This window comes from Antedon mediterranea, chromosome 9 (genome assembly GCF_964355755.1).
Source record: "Antedon mediterranea chromosome 9, ecAntMedi1.1, whole genome shotgun sequence".
NCBI classification, from domain to species: Eukaryota; Metazoa; Echinodermata; class Crinoidea; order Comatulida; family Antedonidae; genus Antedon; species Antedon mediterranea.
The window spans coordinates 17,439,365-17,452,689 of record NC_092678.1 but is presented as its reverse complement, the minus strand read 5'-3'; the positions used below and the strand labels follow the sequence as shown (position 1 = coordinate 17,452,689).

The 13,325-nt window shown below is 34.7% G+C and overlaps 1 pseudogene; it reads right to left on the bottom strand.

Moving 5' to 3' along the window:
- Positions 1 to 4,938: 4,938 nt before the first annotated feature.
- On the bottom strand, positions 4,939 to 8,360 carry LOC140058261 (uncharacterized; annotated as a pseudogene).
- Positions 8,361 to 13,325: the final 4,965 nt, after the last annotated feature.

The window sequence follows — 13,325 nt, the reverse complement described above, 5'->3', positions numbered from 1 at the left end:
TACGCAACCCGTTATTAAAGCAAACTCTGAATGAGTTCACAGTAGGCCTACCTTCACTGAATTTACTCCATCATAGAGTCATACTGTGTTGGTCTACATTAACGCAAAACGTTTTAAATAACTGACATTTCACTTCAACGGAACATTTGGAGAATGTCCTGCATAATGCATTAGCTTTGATACACATAGCTCGATACTGTTTCTTAATATTATTATCATCATTCATACAGTAGAGTTAAACTGTGTTTTAATTACTTTTGAACTTTAAGGAAATAAATAACTTATTCCTCACAATTTTGTATTTATTGCAGTATGTACACATCATACTATTAAATATATCAATAGTAAAACTTCAAATCACAGTATATAAATCGCTATATTCACCGCGGCAAATATGCGCAATTAGAGGAAAGCGCGCGTAATTATGTTCACACGAACTGGCGAAACCATACGTTGATGACAAAAATCTTCACACGAACTGACCAATAAGTTAATTATTCAATTACTCGCTAATTAGTAATTATTATCAATAAACATTTTTTGCAAACATACACTTATTCTTCGAATGATGAGCAAAAAAAATCCGATATTAAGTCTTTTGTTTTTGCTATACTAATGTTTAAAAATTGCTATTTTTTCAATCGCGTTTTTCTCGAAAGTGCGATATTGTATATTCGCCAGTTCGTTTGTTTACACATTACAAGCCTATAATCACATTATTAATTTTTATAAGTACAGAATTTTAATCATCAATTAGGTCTACTACATTGATCAAACCGGTTTTGTAAAGGGCCGATACATTGGCGAGTCAGTACGAACAATTGAAGATATTATGGAGTTTACCAAAATAAAAAATATTCCAGGAAATATGCTTTTTTTGGACTATGAAAAAGCATTCGATTCGCTTGAATGGGGTTTTTTGTTTCAGGTTTTAAAAAAAGTAAACCTCGGAGAAAAATGTATTCAATTCATAAAAGCATTATATACTGATATAAGTAGTTGCGTGATAAATAATGGGCAGTCATCAAGTTATTTTCCAGTTGGAAGGGGTGTACGACAGGGTGACCCCCTCAGCCCTTACTTATTTATCCTATCAATAGAATTACTAGCATGTGCCATACGAGACGATAAAACTATTAAGAGGATTGCAGTAAATAATAGAGAAATTAAAATAACTCAATATGCAGACGACTCCACATGCTTTTTGAAAGATGAAGTGTCAGCAAAAAATATAATTAACTTAATAGAGAAATTTTCAAAAATATCGGGCTTGAAATTGAATATAAGCAAATCGCAGACTATATGGCTTGGTTCAAATAGGCGATGTAAAAACAAACCAATACATATGCAATGGCCACAACAACCAGTAAAAGCATTAGGAGTTTACTTTTCTTATAATGAAAGACAACGGGAAAAATGTAATGTAATTTCGAAACGAAAATTAAACAACTAAAAACAATATTAAACATATGGAGAACCAGACAACTAACCTTAGCAGGAAAAATAATTTTAATTAAAACATTCGCAATATCCCAATTTATATATTTAGCATCTGTCATACATATACCGCCCCATGTAGTTAAATCAATTGAAACAATTCTATTTAATTTCTTATGGAACGGTGGTAAAGGTATGATAAAAAGAACAACATTAATTGGGAATATTGAAGAAGGCGGCTTAAAAATGGTAGATATCAAAAGTATGTTTAAGGCATTAAAGATAAAATGGATACAATGATATAACATAAATGGCAATGCAGCATGGAGATCTCTACTACATAGGTTCCTAAATAAGCAAGGAGGCGACACTATTTTTTATTGTAATGTAAGCGCGGACTGTGTCCGTAGTTGGAAAAATATTCCATTGTTTTATAAGGATATGTTAAACGCTTATTTCGAATTAATACATCCTGATACAGTAAACGAAGGGTCCCAATATATATGGTTTAATAGGCACATGCATATACATGGCAAGCCATTTTATTACAAGAGCCTCAGAGATGTTGGGATATGTTTAGTAAGCGACCTTTTTTATGAAAACGGTAATATCATTCCCTTTAATACGTGGATAAAGAGAGGCTTATCGACAAGTAATTTCATGCACTGGAGAATGACGATATCTGCAATACCCCCACAGTGGAAAGCAAACATGAAGCTAGGGTTTTTACGAACAAATTATAAAAAGAGAGGGTTTATAGTGGAAGTAAAGAATGAAGAGAAAGAATTAGAAAGTATGAGTACAAAAAATATATACAGAGCCTTAATTAAAAAAATCTTTAAAATACCAACATCTCAAAGTAAATTGCAGGATGAATTAGGTGTAGATAGCGATAAATGGGAAAATATCTATGTATTACCATTTAAATGTTCTCAGGAGGTAAGAACCAGAATATTTCAGTATACAATTAATGTGAATTGCTTGTCAACTAATAGTAGACTACATAAAATGAATATTGTACCGAGTAATATGTGTTCCTATTGTGAATCAAATATTGAAACTATGACCCATCTTTTGGTTGAATGTAACATTGCAACCAAACTATGGGATGAATTCACAACTTGGTGGGAAAACATTTCAAAAACAAAGATTTACCTTGATAAAACCTCCATATTATTTGGTTACAATACAGAAAATCCTGATATTATTAAATCTATGTATTTTGTTGATTAAGAAAATTATATTTAGTTACAAATTAACTCACAAAAAGCCAGTCTTCCAGGTTTTCTTTAATCGATTAAAATTTAATTATAACGTAGAGAAAAACATTGCTTCTAAAAGAAGTACATTGTATAATTTCAGACAAAAGTGGAGATTAATAGAAGATTATATTTGATAACTTAACGATACTGTTTCTCGAGGAAATGACTTACTTTTGTGTATTATTATTATTATTACGCTTGCTCTTTATTATTGTATTAAATTAAAATGTAAACCAGAAATTATTATTTGCACTTGTTAGATATATTTAAGTATTTATTATAGGCATACTATTAGTTCCTTGGTTACAATACAGATAATTAAAAATATGTATTTTATTAATATATATGTATTATTTTAAAGAAACAAAAATGGTTATGTTGTTAAATGTATGTATCTGATTTTAATTAACACAATTATATTATAGTTCCTTGGTAATAGTACAGATTAAGATATATTTGTGTGTATGTATGTGTATGTATAAATATGAGTATTATTTATTATTGCTATGTAAAGACAAAAAAAAATGAATATGTTAGTAAATGTATATCTCTGGCTAATTTGATTAATACAATTATATTTAGTTAGATTAGTTACATAATTGTGGAAAACACAGCATTTACCAAATTAATTATTTACTTTAAAAAAAATGGAATTAATAATTGATAGTTTTTAATATTGTTTGATCACTGTAAGTTACTTTATTTAAACGTTCATATCATTTTGATACCTATTACTTTATATTTAAGTGATTTGTGATATGGTTGTATTTTTTTGAAATGAATAAAAAAAAAATGAAAAAAAAAAATAAAAAATTAGGTCTACTATATATAAATTTATATTGTGATGCTAAATTATAGGATATTAGTGAACATTTTAACTTTATAAACGTATTAACCAAATTGAACAATTCAACCTTAACCTAGAACAATAAATAGAAATCATTTTATAGTGTGTTTACTAATGTAGCTCTAAGGGCATACATTAAACACTTAACAATATTATTAAAAACTTACAAAGAAAATATACATTAATGTAATCTGTCTCTCGTAGTGGTCAGTAATTAATTAAACGGAAACACATTTTTCTCTATTTCATGAGGATTATTATTTATGCCTATGACACTTAATTATTTATAAATACATAACAGTTATTCTAAAATTTTAATTGAATTAATTTTAATAAATACATACCATTTATTCTAAATTTATTTTTTTAAATTTTATTTATTTATTTATTTTTTAGTCGCGTGGAAGCGACTCTATAGTTCACTTGGTCGGTCGGTTGGTCGGTCTGTCTGTCTGTCGGTCTGTCTGTCTGTCTGTCTGTCGGTCTGTCTGTCTGTCGGTCCGGTATCACTATGCGTTTTATCGCTTTCTGACCTTATCTTGATATCAGTTTAATCTAGCTAGGTCAATTTTTCACAGTATATTCCTTATGGCCAGGAATCAATGTGGTTATGTTTTCACGGTGCGCAATAAAAAATTACGCGGTCTACGCACGATTTAACGAAATCACGTTTGTAATCATATCTTCACAACCATGAATCACAATTAAATAAAATTTCAGGGCATAAATCATCATATTGCAATACAATTACGTGCGTAGCGCATGTAACGCATGCGTACGCGCGCTTAAAATTTTCAAAATTTATTTTCGATGAAATAAGAGTACATTTCAGGCAATTTTAAGCGTTTACAAAATTGCCATGAGTGCGCATATTTTTGCGCGCGCACTGCGCGTTAAATGTTATTGCGCACTCTTTTTGCCCGATTTCTGTTTTCTTGACTTAATTTTCAACTCGAAATTACGTTATACGAGCACGTCGAAAGTGACAGGCTACGCACGTGTAAATTAAAAAAATATAAATGTTTTTAAACATTTCAACATTTTTAAACATGTTCAGTAATTTCGGTCAGTATAGTTCACTATGTCGGTCGGTCGGTCTGTCTGTCTGTCTGTCTGTCGGTCTGTCTGTCGGTCTGTCTGTCGGTCCGGTATCACTATGTATTGTAGCACGCGACTTAATGGCTGTTGGCCTTGTTAATTCTTTACTTACTCCTGTGTTGTAGTTGTTTTATTTCTCATGGTTATTTGTTGCTTATATTCTCTAGCGTTAATCGTGGGTTACAATACTTTTTTTTTTAAAATTTAAACTTTTATTATTTATAAAGGCAATATTTTATATAACCCTTTTTAAGGGTTTTGGAACGTAAGCACGTTATTCCACAGACAGCTTAGTTAACGGTGCTTTAAATTTTTGTAAACAAATTGATCCTCAATATTTCTTATGACGGGGGTGGTACCTGAACATAGGCTCAGCAAGTCGTTGTATTTTTTGGCTGACAGCTTTGGTTCCTTCGTTGTGTATGCTCGATGTGTGACATCTATTTGTGGGGTTCTGCTACTGACCAGTTTTAACGAATGAAAAGTGGCCTCGAGATGAGAAAATTTCACATCAATAAACTCTGGCCTTTCCTTTGTGACCCGTAACTGCATGACTTTTGTCCAGTCAACCGGATGGCCATCCTCTGTCATTTCTAACCTTGTATGGGCGTGGGTTTGTTCGGGCCATCTCTAGAACTAAGGATAGTTGTGTCGGTGTAAGCAATTCCCCTACTCTTGACAGTGCACGTTCAATTGAGCTGTGCATAGCATCCCCTTCACTATGGCCATGATTTGTTTCAAAATATATTATTGTTATTGATTTAATATTTTTTTATTTTCGAACAAATGCGAGAAGCATTGCCGCCATTATCGTGTTCTTGTTTTGGCCAGGACAGCCGTCACAAAAAAGAGCAACCGATTCTTTATATTGAGAATCCAGCATTTGTAAATACTGACTGACGTATGTCGAAATTTCATTTGATTCTCTTTTTGTTATCCCCTCATGAGATAAAAAGCAATGGCCTTCTCTGTCTGACAACTGGTACATTGTGAAGTTGTAACACGCCAGTCGTCGTCTAATAGAAGATTTTGCATCTATTTGAGCGAGGCAAGTATGACCTGCTGCAAGTCAAATACGGCAGCTTCAAACTTGGGCTCTGATATCGCCTTCTTCTTTATCTCGGCCTTAATTTGACGAACTCTTTCTTTTTCGGCATTGTGTTTATTGAAAGCTTCTTGAATTTCTTGCCGTTTTGTAGATGATCCACTGTGAAATGTTTCACAGAGCCCACACTTGTCTTTCTTCGGACGATGGAATTTTAGATTCATACGTTTTAACACTTTGACTGCCAGAGGTTTTTCCAGTTAGAAACTGCCACCGCCAGCATTTATAGCCCAATTATATGTTTTTATTAAAGTTGATTGAAACTATGTATGTGATCTGATTTACATATAATTTAGACTAAAACAATCAAAAAGATTTTAGCTTTACAATGGTACCAAGAACGATTTTCAAATCGCAATATGTAAATCGTAATAGTAAAATGAAAGTAACCCACTTTTTGAGTTTTTCGTAGTTTTGCGCAAGAAAGTCGAGATACGCGATTTTGTGCAAGCCATCACAATATGAAAATATTGCCCGGTGAGATCAACAAACAACGAAAAATTACTTAAGGCTGGTTTCCTGTCGACGTAAGAGTCAGTTTTTCTAACGTCAGTTACGATTGTTACGTCGATTTTACGTAAGAAACCAACATTTGACAGGAAACCGCTTACGACAATATTTTGGTGAAATCGACGTAAACGCAAGAAAAATAGACGATCGACAGGAAACCGGGGTATCGAATCTCCGTCTGATACGTCGATTTATCGCGAATTTACAGGAAACCGGGATTTTATTGCTTGCGATCACTTGCGTTGCGTTATTAACGATTCTTACGTAAAGTTGACTTGGAGTCAACTTTACGTAAGCGTAAGAGTCGTAAGCGCAAGATATACAATGGAAAAGGATAGGCCTATTTTTAATAGATACGAAAATACGAATTTCATTAATAAAAGCAGCTTTTTTACACAACACCTCTTTACCAAAAAAGGATAAAAATTAGCCCTATATTAAAAACGTACAATTATATTCAAGTTCTTTCTATTCACACTTTTCTTTATTTTATTGACATATTCTCCTTCCGGTAATTAAGTTCATTAACTATTCTTTTATTAGGAGAAATGATTCGATGTTTTTAAACAATTTAAACCGGCACTATTTGCTCCATCTGAGTTTTTCTAATCAATGTTTTTGTTGTTTGTGTTGTTATAAGAAGCATGCTATTAGACTCTGATGCAGTAGATGTAATATTAAATACAGAAGGTAAGATATTTAATAACAATTAATAATAATGATAATAATAGTAATAATAATAAAGTTATCAAATAATATTGCCATTCAATATCCCTCCACACTTAATAATAAGAAGCATACAGTAAATACTTGTTAAATAAATTTATTTACAAATACATTCTGCACAATACTATTTTATGGATTAGGCCATTTATATAAATTCTCAAAAACAATAGATGCATACACCATGGCATACAGAATATACAATACCGACAATCAAACCTTTAACTAAATACTATAATTACTTACTTATTAACTAAATACATTTTAAAAAAGCAAACACAAACACTTTTACTGATTACCTTAAGTGATATACAGTAACTTTCTTTGCATACACTGTGTCACACAATATATATGATACAGGAAATTAAACCTTTAAATAAATCTAAAAAGTTGAGTACTAAAACTATAAACATATTTTTAGTCAGGTGGCTTAGCAATTTTAACGTTACCGGCCGGACAAAAGTACCAAAATTGGCATGGAGTTTCCTTTCGACCTATCTATTGATTTTATCCGTGGAACCCACTTGATCTGGTCCGATTTTCCAAGATGGCTGCCAAAATCAAAAATGGCCCCCAGAAAAAAGGAAATGCCATATATCTGGCTGTAAAACTCGTAAATCAACAAATGGGGTGTCAATTTAAGGGTTTCTGGGGTCAATGAAACAGATGCTGATATTGCTCAGACCACCTATTTCCAAGATGGCGGTCAAATTTCAAAATGGCCGCTAAAAAGGGAAATGTTGTGTGTGTCACTGTAAAAATCGGAAATGAACAAATGAGGTATTAATTCAGGGTTTCTGGGGTCACCGAAACAGATGCTGGTCAAGCCATTTTGCTAAGGTCACCCATTTCCAAAATGGCTGCCAAAAAAAATCCAAAATTTTGTGTAGGCATATGTGGGTTAAAAATCAGAAATTAACAAAAATAATATATGAAAAAGGTTTACTTGGCTCGACTTGTTAATGGTTATTGGACTTCTATAATTGCTACATAACAGTTTACAGTTATAGTACAGTTGATTTACCCTATTTGGATGGACATGTGCAAGGCAGATTTGCCTTGCTGCATTTGCAGACTGTACAGGTCCTTTTGCAGACTGTACAGGTCCTTTTGCAGCCACATTTCACAAATTCTCTGCAAGCTTTAGATGCCTCTGGAATGGTAGACCAGACAGGTTCCCATGAGTTCCCAACTTTCACCCATGCATAGTCGACTGGACACGGATTTGTTTGTTGAGATAACATGCATGTTGTCCAGATGCCAGCTTGGTATACGGCCCTCCTAGTGTGCTGGAGTAGTGCATTTGAGTAGGTGGTATCTTGTCAACAGCTTGCTGTTTCTGGCTGAACAGTTCCATCCGAGCACTGTTAACATTCATGGCGTTACTTGTTTTGTCATAAACTACGACAACTAGTCTCTCGATTCTTTGAAATGATTCAGAATGTAAGTGAAGATGCTCAAACGGATGTGCGGCAAGATGAAGAAAGGCATCCGTAACTCTAAACGCTGAGGTAGTATCACATCCTGACAGGGAGTGGAAAATTGGCAGGGAACGTGATTTGCGTTCACCGAGATGTGCACAAATGGCGTTGATAATGAGTGTAGTTCTTTCCAGTTCCAAATGCTATCCAGAGATCAAGATCAGCATTTATATGAGAGAGGTCATGAAACACACTAAGAACAACAACAACAACATCTGTATCCACAGTTCGCAACTGGATGGATTTTGCTCCATTTTCCAACGCGTGCTTCACGTGAAACACAATCCTGGTGTCTGCTTCCTCTTGATTACAGCTGGACATTTTTGAACTGCATTTCAACATATGTAACATGCTCTCCAGCTGTGATATATACCGAACACTCAAGAGGGATGCTGCAATCCGCAACTTTTGATGAAAGGAATTCAAAAAGTTCTTTCTTGTTGATTGAATCACGGAAGAAGTCATTCCAGTTGCCCGGCAGCTTGGTATCACCTGATACTTTTCTACGCACACCTTTGCCTCGTTTCTCCCTGGTTCCCTCCTTAAGGCTATCTGGTCGGTATTCGTCCTTCACAACATCCACTTGCTTTGTGTCACGTAGCTGACGTTTCAGATGGGGTATAAACACATTGTCATCATATTCTTGGAATGTTGAGACATTTATTACAGGTAATGCATGTACTGTCACCGCACCATTCAGAACTTTGCAGTCATAAAATACAGGTCTCTCTGTGTGGTTTGATTCGATACATTTTAACAGATGACATTTGGTACCAGACAGATTAAGCTTTCCAAACTCAGACAGGGATGGAGGATACGACTGTACTTCGTGTGCAAAGAATTCACTGATGTCACCATCTCTATTTTGTAAGGAAATGTATAACTGGCTGAAGAGTGCCACATTGTTCTCAAGCACCTTTACTTTCTTGCAATCCTTTGATTTGACTTTGAGCTTTGTTGAGAGAAAGGGTAGTGAATTCTTTGAGATTGTATCATGTATGGAACGACTACGATCCACGGGCACGGTCTTCACATACTCTTGACACTTCTTTGTGCCTGTATCTTCTAGTGTACGGATTGTATCCACTACTGCCTCATTCGCGCAGTTACGACTATCAAGAGTTACCAACTCAGGGATGTCATACAGGAAGGGATTTCCCATCTTGCGTATTGTGTTAGATAGACTATCAACCTGTCGCTGGAAGGTTTTCTGTGCTGCAAGTCCCTGTTAATGGTGTTCAAAGTTAGCTGGGTTTTCCGGATCATCGTCATGAATAATATATTCATTCTCATACTGTCTCAGAAGTCTGGCAAGCTCGGGTCCAGCAGTCATCCAGCGTCTGAAGGCAACTGGATTCTCTGTAAGTCCTACTACACCACCGGATGCTTTCACCACTTTATTCTATTGCTCATGCGCTTGGTCTATTGGAATCGCAGAGTATCTGTGTAACGACTTTGCGATTGTACAGTGATTCCGAGTTTCAAACTAATATTATTTTGATCTCTTGTGGCATGCCTTCATGTCTCTAATGTGTACAGGCAGCCACCGAGAATAGTTCACATGATCTAACGCAAAGAACAATGGCACGAGTGCCTCTAATACAGAAACATACAATAGGAAGTCTCTTTCCCGATGGGCTCTAACAAATATGAGAATCAGAATCTCATAGTGTGCGATCATGTTCCAGAACTTGAACGTGGGAGATTTCTTACACATTTGTTCCAGCCAGTTGTTCAAACTCTCATCAATATTAGATCTCTAGTTGAATGCTTCATTCAGTAGCCGCTGAAGAACAAGAACAGTGACTTGATGGGCATGTCGAGTTCTGGTAATGTTTGATACTTTCAGGAATGAATCGGCTGTTCCAGATGAAACAACGTCAGATTCAGTGAGAGCCGTTGTCCAACCTGACCCATCTAATAAATCGCCAACACTGTTCACTAGCGCCTTCTCAATGTGCAGTCCGCCCATCATAACTACGTAGACTTTCTCACCATAGAGATCTGGCCATTTTCATTGTACATACTTGGCGAGCGTGAACAGAGGCTGGTCAAACGTAATCACTAGGATTTGTCCTGGGTTGAGGTACTCTATTGCCTGCCGATGTACAAAATCAATACAATTAAATATTCCTTACCATTTCACCTGTGATCCTTCCTTCATTGTAGAATTGGCGGCCATTTTTAAATTTGACCGCCATCTTGGAAATGAGTGACCTGAGCAAAATGGCTTGACCAGTATCTGTTTCAGTAACCTCAGATACCTCTGAATTGACACCTTATTTGTTCATTTATGATTTTTACAACCTTATATACAATATTTCCTTTTTTTGGCAGCCATTTTGAAATTTGGCCGCCATCTTGGAATTGGGTGACCTGAGCAAAATGGCTTAACCAGCATCTATTACAGTGACCTCAGAAACCCCTGAATTGACACCTCATTTGTTCATTTCTGATTTTTACAGTCTGATATATGACATTTGATTTTTTTGGTGGCCATTTTGAAATTTGGCCGCCATCTTGGAAATTGGTGGTCTGAGCAACATGAAATGACCAGCTTCTGTTTCAGTGACCCCCAGAAACTCTGACATTTACACCCCATTTGTTGATTTATGAGTCTTACAGCCAGATATATGGCATTTCCTTTTTTTCTGGTGGCCATCTTGGATTTTGGCCGCCATCTTGGAAAATCAGACCCGATCAAGTGGGTTCCACGGATAAAATCAATAGATAGGTCGAAAGGAAACTCCATGCCAATTTTGGTACTTTTGTCCGGCCGGTAACGTTAATCCTGAAAATTGTTGCTAAGCCACCTGACTATTTTAAACTCTGAAACTGTGGTACACTGTACTGTAATTTCTCTCTTTTAGATGGGGCTGAATTAAGGACACAAGTTGATTCAATCTTTCTGGTGTCATTCTTGTATATCTATTTAATAAAGCAAAACGATTTGTAAATGCAACACATACACTTTCAATGTTGTTACATTATCAATGTTAATATCAATGTTTTGTTTAATTTTCAGTGGTACTAGAAGCAGACTTTCTGTTCACATGTAAAAATGTTAATAATAAATAAGTGTGATATTTTCTATGTACTGGGCAGTATTTACTTTGGAATCATTATAGGCCTCATTTTGTGTTTAAAATTTGCTCTGTAAAAATATTTAACATTTTAAAACTAGTGTGTTGAAGCTTTTCAATAATTAATTTAAATCAAAGAAAAACAATTAAACATATTTAAAGTGGGTTTCACTTGCTGAACTACTATTAGTTATAATTATGTGTACAGTATGATAACATTTTTAGTTACAAACATTTAGTTTTTAAACACATTCCAACCAAAGGGCATGTAAAAGAAGAGTTTCACTGTAGATCATTTTTGTTGCAGTTTAGAAGTTGGAATTATTGTGTAGAGTGTGTAGATCCAATACATTAAAATGTTAAAATGTTTTTTTTTTTTATTTGGCCTATCATATAAAATAAAGTCACACTAAAAAAAAGAGAGATTTATGCCTAATTCCAAAGCTAGCCTAGGCCTACAGATGGTGGTCCACTTAATTGTCTTATCTAATACACTTAATATTTACGACTTACTTACAAAAAATGTTGCTTTATTTATGTTTAAATTCAAACATAATCAACTGCCCAGAATTTTTGATACTTATTTTCAAACTTTTAGTTCAGTTCATAATTATAATACCAGAAATAAATTTGATTATGCTTATGATTGTTTTAATACGGAGGTTGGCAAGCATGATATAACTTTTCAAGGACCAAAAATTTGGAATTCTTTACCAGATGAAATTAAAATTATTAATTTTATATCTTCATTTAAGTTCAAACTACATGAATACCTTGTTTCTACTATTATTATTTAAGTTGATCATATATCTGTCTTAAGTCAAATAATAACTGCATTTGTTAAGTTAAATGTCTTTTTATGTTCATTATCATATATTATATATATTTCTTACCTTACCTTACTTTTAATTATGTTGCCAGGACCCCACATTTTAAAGCTTAAGCTTCCTGTGGGGTACCCCTTTTTCTCATTTATTATCTATTATTTTTAGAAAATGTTAACTGTTTTTTTGTGTTTTTATTTGAGAAATAAAAATTATTGATTGATTGATTGATTGAATTGGGATAGGCCTAGTACTTGTTTGTAGGGCCTAGCCTAGTAGGCTAGTATAGGAGGCCTACTACTACTAAGTACTAGGGGCCTAGGCTATATAGTAGGTAGGCCTAAAAAAGGCGTTTAGTAGTAGGCTAGCCTAGGCCTAGTATTACTAAGTAGGCCTAGGCTAGGCCTACAAGAAGGCTACGGTCTAGGACATTTTTAGTACAGGCCTCTTGCCTATATTACAGTAAAATGGTAGTGGTTATGATGTACGACTGGGCCTGGGCCTAGGCATGTTCCGTTTTATGTAGCTAGGCCTATGTACAGTATATGCCACACAGCATGATGCCTTTCTAAGCCTAGGCTGCCTACCTGAAAAACAATTGCCTGACATGGGCAACCATCGATCGAGCAAACACAGAAGCGTAAGAAAAAATGTCAACTTTACGTAACGATCATAAGACGACCGTAAGCGCTTGAAGTTAAAAAAGTCAACTTTACGTAAGGGTCGTTATCGGCTCGTGAGCCTGCGGTTCAGAACGATCAAAACGACGTTCCCTTTTGTTCAACTTAACAGAAGAGACGTAACAAACGCAACAATCGTAACAAACGTTAGCATTTCCAAATCTTACGTCGACAGGAAACCAGGCTTAACTAAACATTGTGACGTCATCGTATGGCTACTCGAATATAAAATATAAGATTGTTGTCTCTTTTGTCATAGCTCATCACATTTAATA